Below are 9,927 nucleotides of genomic sequence, written 5' to 3' on the forward strand. Positions count from 1 at the left end.
CTTTCACTTTTCATTTTAATTCATTTAATTTTTTATTTTCAGAGTGTCATGCAAGAAAAGGTACACATTGTGAGGGTGGTAACTTTCTATACCCACTGTATTGTATTTGCACTTTGGTAACAGGAAAAGTTCCATTTATCGGTTTTAAACGGTTTTTCGTTGATACATAGTTGTCTTTCCCCGTCTGCTGCCTTTGCAGTTTATTACTTCATTATCCCACTATGCCAGAGAACAATGAAGACATGAACCTTTAAGTACTCTTACTGGTATTCCATGACAACAGAAGGTGTTGTCTCAAGACGTTGCTTTTTATTTTAGTATTTTACCTCCCTTATCCAATTATTCACTCCTTTTAGCCAATTATATTATATACTGTATGTATGTGTGAAACAGTGGCAGCTAAATTTGAAGTTATATTGCAGAATTTCAAATATATTTTGGTGCTTCCTCCTTTTAGCTTAGTGGAATGGCCAGAGCTAATTAACATTCCCATTAGTAGAACTGACCTGTTTATTATGGGTAATGTGTCCTTACAAGATTTAAAAAGCTGCATATGGCTGCTACTGTAAGTCTGACATTATAAGTCTGCAAATAAAACTGAGAAGTCTCTTAAGATGGCTTTCCAACATAGTGAAATAGGCAGGATTAATTAATATTCACATTCCATATATATTATTTACAGTACGCTCTGTGCAAACATTTAGGTTGAAATGCAGTGTTTTATTTTATCTCAATAATGCCGTTTTAATGTTTTATCCTGCCGTTAAACTGATATATAGGAAGAGAACAAGAAGTCAGGGGGCTTTCCTTTGCTTTGTGAAGGGTTGTTTTTAACATGCAGTCGAACTAACAATCCCAGACCTTTATTTGAATAGTCAAGCTAATTATCAGATTAGATCTCACAATATATTAATGTAGAGCAACTATTGTCTGTTGTACTGTATGTCTCACGTTGGTGAAAGCCTTCAAAGCAACAATCGTCTCTTGATTTATTTTTTGCTTGAAGTAAACATTAAATCAATAATGATGTTCAAGTGGGGATCTGCATCAGTGTGTGTTGGCTGGAAAGGAGCAAGTAAAGGTTAATTTCATGTTGAAAAATAGAAACAACAAACTCAACCTTTTGGCTACAGAACCTTCTTCAAATGTAACAGAAACACATTTCTCCTTTATATTAACCAGTGTGGCATCAACCTTTACTTGTCTTTAAATAATTCATTATCCTTCTCCTAGACATTCAAGAACAACTCCTATTTATCCCAGGAATTAAAAAATAATATTTTGCTCGTCTTCTAAATAGTTTAGCTCTTTGATGGGAGACTGGAAATTAGTCTTGGGTCTATTGGGGTGCTGTTGCCAAAGAGGTCAGAAACTGATAATAGGAGAAAACATATAGGTTTAGGGATGTGAACAAAAGCAGCTGCTATGAGATATTCTTTACCTGTAGATGGGCAGTATGATTGTTAAACACTCAGTCATATTTCATGACATATTGGTATCTTTTGATGAGATCTTTCAAAATCTTTAACCTTTGATCTAAAACAGGGACTCCCTGGAGCATTCTTCACGATTTTCAAGGAAGTGCTCTGCATTTGGGTCTTGAAAAAAGGCTAAAGGTGTCCACTTTAGTGTCCAGTGGTGACCCCTCAGCCCCTCAGTCAGTACAGCACTTATGGTTCCCTTTCATACAGGCCTGAAATGCCTCCAGGAGGTCACAGGTGCTGTGACACACCCACTCCACTAAGCAGTCCTGAATCCGATATTCATTATTTAAGTAAAAATAGCAAGTTAAAAACATTTAACTGATTTTACTTGCAATTAAATTTGCACTGCAGCTGGTAGTCAGAATTATACACTGTTTCAAGAAGGGAACATGCAAATTAATATCCTACAAAAAGGCAGATCATAAACATGCAGCTCAAACATAAAGGCATTAATTGTGAGATTTCTTTACGATAAGAACTGTGGTCTTCCTGGGGTTTATTCATGGCTCAGACAGATAGGGTCCTGATAAATTCATCCATTGTGACTATACCAAAATATGCATGAATGTGTTAGGACAAAACTATTATTTAGAAAAAAAGTTAGTCTAGAGACATTTTGTCCAAACTGATCTTGTCAGATCTCAGAATATAAGAAATGGGGCTGGTCAATAATGCTACTGTATAGGTGACACCTAAGAAAAAACAGGTTACCATCTTGAGTGGTGTTGGTGGACATGTAGTGGGTGCTATTCCCTAGGAGGTGCTTATCTTCAAATAAGATGTTAAATAGATTCTGACTTCTTGGTTGTTAAAGATCCCATGACATAATTATAAAATTCTGGAACAATATGGCCTCCCTAATTGTCTATTTTGGATCCATTTTAATTCAAAATGCGAAGTAGTTTTTAACTTTTCCGTCTACTCTTGGGCGCTGCACTTCAGTGGTGGATGAAACGCGTCACTTCTTGTATGTGAAGCACTTTAGGGTGAAAGGCACTATACTGTATACAAATAAAAAATAATGCATTACTTTTTCAAATGTTTCTCAGCCTTATTGCACTTCATGAATTTCCTTCACAATTTTACCACTTCTCCGCTTTGTGAAGGGACATATTTGTGTTTCTTGTGATGTAAAGATTTAGAACTGTTTTTTATAGTTCTAAAATCATTCAAAAATAATTTCTTACAGGAAGCAGAAATGCTCTAAAATCTATCCTTTGTATTCCTTATGAGGTACAAGTACATTCTAAACCAAATATCAATTTCTGCCTGTAAATTAAATTTCATTAGGATAAGCACACATTCTGTACATAAACAGCTTCCATAAATAAGTTGTGACACACCAGCGATTGAAAATAGATTCTGGAATCATTTTAACAGCAAAACACCCAAGGGTACTTCATTTTAAATGTCTTTGCCTTCTGCAAATTTGTGGTTAAAAAAGTCTTATGCTTTTGTTATAACTGCCAGCTAAATTAATACCAAATTAATAAATCTCAAATTCTGGAGCACCTCAAAAACCATAAAAAAATATATTTTCCAATTCTAGCCATAAAATATCATACTTCCAAAACACCTATAATAAATCTATTATGAATAAATTATTCCCTTTGAAATTAATATTCATCCAGAAAGTGTAAGCACATTGCATAAAAAGCTGTCTCCTGAAAGCAAAAGTTGACATTTAGTACATAAGGCAAAAAATGTATTGGCTTCAGACGGTTTTGTGACAGAACCAAAGCAAAAATGATTATTTCTGTAAGGCACACACTTCATGATGAACATTCCCAACAACAGGATGTTCATCAAAATATGTAGCTTTTTTGTTTGTAATAAAATTGTTCTCACTGTGAACTAGGAAATGGTGTTATTATTGTTATGCTGTGTTACTTAGGTTTTCTTTTCAATTCAAGATCTCTGAAACATTTCCTGAATGTTAACTGTAATACAGAAGCCGCTAGCTGGATTCAGAATAATTTTGCTGGCTTATCTTATTCATTCCTTTCCGCTCGTGCGGGTGAAGAAATTGAAGGCCCATCTAGGCACCAGAAACTAGCTGAATAATCAGGATGTCAATGTGCAATGGAAGTCATTAAAACTTCAGGTCTAGAAAAACAGATTATGTATCTGAATCACTGAGTGTGTCTGGCATAGCAACAGATTAAATTTCTGTGGCATGAGTCATTTATTTCTTCCCTCAAAATAATTTTGAACTGGACATGGTACCCTTTTTTTCCTGAAGTTGTGGAGTTCCTGCCCATAAATTTAAAAAGACTCCTGTGTCAATAGTGATGAAACACTGTCTAGCATTTACATCGCTGCTACCAATTTGACTTGAAAGCTGCGGTCTGCACTGAGCCACTCCTAGACAGATGCGAGTGGTGAAAAGTGAATTTCTAAAATATTGAGTCTCGGTTTCTCCCTAGATTAGGGTGGGTGCACTGATGTCTGCCTGCAGGGCTAAGCAAGGACAGCAGCTCTTATGTCAACAAAAAAAAAAGTTATAAAAAACTTTGACTATTCATAATGTGTTCCCTGAAGGCAGAGGAACTTGTCTGACATCGCCCACACATGTACACTTTTGTCTTGCAGATGAGCTATTTTGAGAGCCGTTGATCTGTGTTTTGACTTTATTTTCTTTACATTCTACCAATTTCCATTAAAAGGGACAGCACAGTGCATATTACATAGGAATTTCTAGGTTTCATCGGTTACAGTATTATATGAAGTGCAGAGGATTACATTGCAGATAGCAAAAACAAGACAAATATGAAATGAGTAATGCTGAGGTTTAAGAGGTTATTTATGAAGAAGACTTCAAAATCTGTTAGATTTTATGAAACTTTTATATGATGTATTAACATTTTCCAGACAATGTGGGGAAGTAATAGGAAAGACGATGTTAGAATATACTGTATAGTTAAAAGCATAATTTAAATCAAGCAATGTTACCTTAGAAATAATGCACTAATAATACCTCATGTAGAATATTGTGTACAATTTTGGTTCAGTTAATAAAAAACTGAACCAGATACATTAAATATCTTAAAGAAATGCCTTACTTTAACAGAGAAGACTTAGAGGAGACCTGATCAAAGTTTTCAAAATTCCCAAAGGCACTGACAAAGTCAGTCCAAAAACAGGCTTCTTCAGAACTCAGAGAAAAGCTTAAATCGGGTGATATAAGCAGAAATTACTGTACAGTATGTGGAAGTGTATGGTGTAAAACTAAGAACAAGGGGCACTGATTTATGCAAAGAGTTGTGGGTGTATGGAACAAGCTATTCAGCCATATTGCTGAAGTCGATATCCTGACGTCTTTCCAAAGATGGCTCGATGAAATTCTTGGACGAATTATCAATTAAATACCAAATGGGTTACATGAACCAAATGGTCCCCCACTTGCGATCTGTCTTATTCTAATTAATATTCTAATCAATGCCCCCGGCCTGTTACAGCACATAAAAGATATTGATGTAAAATATTTGGTAAAATAAGTATTTTTTTAATTACAATACACTAAAGTCTTAAATCAATTTGACACCCCATAGACACTTTATTCTTCATTTGTTGGTATTTCCCCCCCACCACCAACAGGGATTTTTTTAGAGACAGGAGGAGCAAAAAAAGAGCTTCTATCAAGATTTATGTTTGTATCTCCGAAGCTTCCTCGCAGCTGAAGCGGCCCTCCTGCCAGGCGCCACCGAGGGCTTTCCTGTGTGGTGAGCCCTTTCAAAAGAGACCTGGTGAACACAAGAGAATGGAAGGTCAGCCCCTCAGACAGGATACTGTGAGTGCAAGCTGGGGTCTGTTCGCCAAGGCCCGTCTTTTAACTCCACGGCGGAATGCAGCAATGTCTCCAGGGAAATTATTTACAGGTCTGGCCTACTTGATAGGCCAGCCCCTTCTGCAAAACACCCTTTGTTTGCTAAAGATGTGTATTGTTCCAAAATGCCAGGAAGCAGGCACAGAAAAATCCAGTTGCCACTAGTGACAAACAAAGCATCTACGAGCATTCTTTTCATTTTCTTAACAAACAGCAGCATGATGATGATTAGATTGAGGAATGTGGGCATTCAACACATTTTTTCTTCATTATTATAAGAATGGGCTCCATGACAAAGGTACTGTATGTGCACACGTGGATAGTTTCAGAAATTGCATATTCTCCTCTAACATTTCAGCCCGAACTGGCAAATACATTTGGCATAACTGGAATTAGTTGTTGAAATGTCCAAATGTGCTGCCTTCAGTGGTCAGTGCAATTTAAATAGATGGTTTTTAATAATAAAAATAAAACAAAGAAGAAAAATTCTGATCTGTACTTTGCACTGATGCCTGGCGTCGTTTACCTCAGTCAATCCATTCAAAGCTGGGAGTTAATAAAACATCACTCTCAGTGTCCTACTGTGCATACTGTATAACAAAATCGGGAGCAAGTATTTGTATGCTTTTGCAAAACTGCCTTGGTAAAATTCTGAGAAGTAATTTCAATTACACTTGACATTCTCCCCATCTCTGCAGAGTCTGTAGGCTCTGGGGCAGTCACAGAAGCATCCCAATTATCTTCCCCAGACTCCACAGAATAAAACATTCGTCTTTCAGATCGTCACCACTGTGCCCCCATAACCAACACTGATGTTTCACCAAAAATCAAATTAATTTAACTACACAGGGTTCCCATTAAAAACCCCTGGACAGACTACGAATAGCAATTAGGAGAAGAGAGACATGAAGCTTTCTTCAGGAACAGGGAAAAGTGTTTTATTTGGTTAAAGTCCCAAACATACTGTTTGTAGTAATCTCAATTTATTTCTAGTTGATTAGAAACTTTTGTATTTTTTTTTTTTAGGAAAAATACATTGCATATATATACTGTATATATCATTGAGTAAATAGTGATGCTTCAGCAATCTTTTACTCTAACCGCCTAAGAAAGCATGTCTGTATCTTACTGCACTTCTGTCTGACCTCGTATCGGTGGAAAACAGTAACACTATTAAAAAAATAATCCAGTATAAGCAACTCATGATATATTGATCTGTATAGTAAGTATATTGATAATCCATTAAAAAAAATAGTTTAAATACAAAACCTTTGATTCTGACTAACTGAATCAATAATCAGTAAAGGCTCTTCATTGTAACCAATAACTACAGTATATTGGTAGTATACTACTGTGAAATGTCTATGAGCTGTAGAGTTAGTGACTCTTCCTTTCCAGGTGTGTGGCCTGTTTGTTGACAGCTCAGAGGCAGCTTTCTTCATTTCAAACAGTTTGAAGGAGCCCTGTTTACATTAAATCACTTCTTTCTTAAAAAAAGGTAACTGGTTCCGGAAAACGGAACATTCCTAATCTAAACCCTCTTTCTGTAATTGTCAGGGCAAGGTCAATTGCTTTAACCTTAGCAACAATTAGTAAGCCAGCAGGACCCCAGATTGCTAGCAGGGATCACAGACAAGGGCTCATAGACCAGATGCTTGGCATCACTCTTCAGGGTGGAGTGTTGATGACAGAGGTCCAAATCCATGTTAAGATGTTAGAAGAAGCTTTCATGGGGTGCCATTGCTCTTCAAACAGTCACTCAGAGCAGCTGTCTAAGATTGGGCAGACCTGGTGAAAATAGCTGACAACTAACCCAGTTTTTGACCAAGAGGTGCAAAACTGGTGTCTAATTTCCTGCAATGACACACATTTGTGTTCTTTCCACTGACATGTGAGTACTATTCAACATGAGCAATTCCTAAATCTGAAAGAACCCTACATACAATAATCACAACACTCCCAACACAACATTCTTTACAACTATACCTCAGAAAACCAGCTTTATTTCTAATATCTGTATCCCAAATGGGTATGCTAGAGGTATTAAATACTGCAGGTAAAGAGATGCTAGAGGCCACTAAAGCAGACTGTTTCCAGTTCCATGTTCTGTCATTGCATGTGTAGTGTTCTCTTTCAAAGTGCCTAATGAACACAGAAGCCCAACAGTCAATTTCATCTTATTAATGATATACAGAAAACAACTTTAATATTTTTGACAGCATGGAACAACTAGCATGACACTGCAAAATGTTTTTTTCCCAGTTTTGCACTAAAAGGATGCTTTGGTATCATGCTAATAAGAAGCCAGACAACAGAAATCATCTGTACATTTTTTTTACACAGCCTGAATCCCTTCAGGAACTGAATGTGTGAAAAACAGAGCAAAACAACAACAGTAACCAAGGAAAATCCAAAGATGTGATATGAAAAACAAATCCCAACTTTCCTCATTTTGAGGCTTGCCAAATCACCTTCCAGCTTTTAAGAGGGATCCAGGAAGCAGTATTATAGGCCGGTTTCATGCATATCCACCTTCCCTTGTTTTAAAGTGATTAGTCATCTTTAAGTTACCAAACTTAAGGCAGCAAGGCTATTTTGCCTAGCAGTGAAGGCTGCTGTAAAAAGACATCAACAGGATTCAATCAGTAAACAGCAAAGTAGTTTTGTCATGAGTTTACAAGATAATGCATTCAAATCATTGGTGTGTTCTCACTCAAAAGCGATTGGTGAAACAATAGCTTTGAAAGATAACTATCTATTGGCACAAATGGAGTGTGTCCTTAAATGAACACCAGAAGCACTTGTTCCTGTCTGGACAAATGACTCAAAGTCAGTTTTGCTGCCTCTGTATCACTTTACAGTCAAAAACAAAGAAGAGAAACTAATACTCCCATTATGAACAGTGAATCATACTCTTCATAGAAAACAACTTATTGTTTCAAATCACACCTAATTGGGTAATAATAGTTTCAGAAGCAGATTTTGTGGTAGTGGGTGTGGCGTATAAAAGCTGACTTTTCAATATAAAGAAACTGGAACAACCAGCTTAACTATTGATGTTCATTTTTTTCCATATACACATTTGATATTAAATCTCCCAATTGTGACAATTAGACTTTGCAGTGATGCACAAAGAGATTTGTACAAAAATACAGTAGAAAATGAAAATAAATAATTGCAGGAAGATTTCAGCACATTTCAGTTCCATTTTGAATATTCAATTTTTGGGTCTGCATTTGATATAATACAGTTTGCATGATTTTGGTATGTTGTACAGTATGTTCCTGGTGCTACTGAACCCTTGACCAACTAATGCTGATTCCCGTCCTGCTATCAATGCTATCCAGTCACAATATCTTTTGTTTGGGGTCTAACTCCATAAAAAAATAGCTTTACAAGACTATTTGGAGACCAAGATACTGTACTTTCCAAACAATTTCCTAGAACAATTTCTAGCTTATGGCCAATGTAAGTAGATATCTTTTGTCATATTCAAACCTCATTTAATTGGCCCATTTTTCACATCCCTTTGATGTATTTACTTTTGGATTTAAAAAATGTTTTTGGGGAAGAAAGTACTTCAGTTAATTCTGAGTTAAGTTTCGTAACCAACGTGCCTATCCGTAAGCTTGCTTGTCTATTTTCGGCATCAGTGGAGGTACCCATGCAGAAGACTTCATAAAACTGAAAACTAAGACAAAATAGTTCAGCACTATGCCTGCCTGAAAATTAGACAGCAGTGCTATCTAGTGGCAATTGCAAAGAAACATTCCTTACTAGCAAGAATATTCAGCACATCATTGGTCATCATTTTCCTAGGCACTAAATTACGTAGAAAAATCCCAGCATCTGAGGCTGCTTTCACATTTTCAGCGCAAAACTGGCTATGAACAATTTTCCAGTTATTTGCTTGTTTTTGTTTTACAAAATACAACTTGAAATAACTCCTAGATTTAACCATTGGTTTCCATTAAAAAAATCTGAGATTCTCAATTTTCTTTTAAGATAGTTTTATAAGAACATGAGACCGAACATTAGAACATATGTTCCTACAACCAATATAACAATCCTAGTGCTTAAATTAACCTTGAAAAGTGACCTCAATTTACGGCTTCAGTATGTAAGCTCTTTATTTGCACAATTTACTATATAGGAAAACACAAGTAAAATACTGTACATTAATCTGGTTACAAAAATGAATATCTTAAATGTGCTGATTTTTAACTAAATGCAACTTCTAACTAAAATGCAACCAGGAAAATGAAGGAGCCTATATGAAACTATCTATGTAATATTGCATCCCATTACTGTACTTACTTGGCAGGATCCTTACATTTGATTGTCTTCAAAAAATAAGAATTCTGGGGGGCAACTGAAATGATGTTGATATGCAACCCCACATTGTTATTTTTTAAACTAAACACTTTTCCTTTTCCTAAAAGGACTTCATGCCTTGCAGTGACCTTGACCTGACTGCCCGTTTGGTGGTCAAGCAAGTATTAGAGAAAGATCCAAACTCATCATTACAATCCAAGTAGTTGTATGTACAAATTGCTCATCTATTGTTGTTGCCTGCTTTCATTATCAAGCAGTCTTTCGTTCCTGCGTGGCTAGGCA

This window comes from Lepisosteus oculatus, chromosome 10 (genome assembly GCF_040954835.1).
Source record: "Lepisosteus oculatus isolate fLepOcu1 chromosome 10, fLepOcu1.hap2, whole genome shotgun sequence".
Taxonomy (NCBI): Eukaryota; Metazoa; Chordata; class Actinopteri; order Semionotiformes; family Lepisosteidae; genus Lepisosteus; species Lepisosteus oculatus.